Source organism: Fragaria vesca, linkage group LG4 (genome assembly GCF_000184155.1).
Source record: "Fragaria vesca subsp. vesca linkage group LG4, FraVesHawaii_1.0, whole genome shotgun sequence".
Taxonomy (NCBI): domain Eukaryota; kingdom Viridiplantae; phylum Streptophyta; class Magnoliopsida; order Rosales; family Rosaceae; genus Fragaria; species Fragaria vesca.
Genome location: NC_020494.1, coordinates 490622 through 491372, shown reverse-complemented (window position 1 = coordinate 491372; position 751 = coordinate 490622).

Below are 751 nucleotides of genomic sequence, written 5' to 3'. Positions count from 1 at the left end.
GAATATGAGACCTTGTCCATGATTTATAAGGGTTTGGGCCACTCTGTCACACACCGGTCCCAACGTCAATGGCTTTTAAGCACCGGACACCGATTCCGAGATGTGAACGAGTGTTACAAAGTGAAAAATAAACAAAATACTATCTTCTAGGATCTTCATACCATTTTCCTAGCTCGGTACAACCTAAGTACTTTTCTGTAAAAAATATCAGAGATGGGTGGGTGAGTATAACCACGCGCTCAGTGAGTAGACCAATGTAATATGCCAGCAAAGTCATGTCATTTTACACACGCTATAAAATACGTATATTGTATACACATCAAGTCACACAATTCACATTGCACAATCCCTTCTTATTTGATATCTTTCAATTTAATGATCTCCACGGGAACCTAATGACCTTCAAGTCCTATATCACCATGTGTCACATCCTTACTTCGGCATAACCAATCAAGAAGTTCACATGTTTCATGATTAGTCGAACAATAGATCCAACACTCAATTATATAAACACTGCATATTTCTCAAATAGACATGCTTCACTTGAAATAGAGAGATATTTCGTAAACATATTAAAATCATGATTTTTGACTATTTTAATAGCAAATAAGAATATTTTAAACATATTACACAAATCCACTCACCTCGTCAATACAAATCCCCACCAAGAACATCGATCGTAAACCGAGCCTCCTAAAATGAGCCATCTAGAAATCACCGTTGGATCTCGCCCAAACCTCAAGGATAGAAA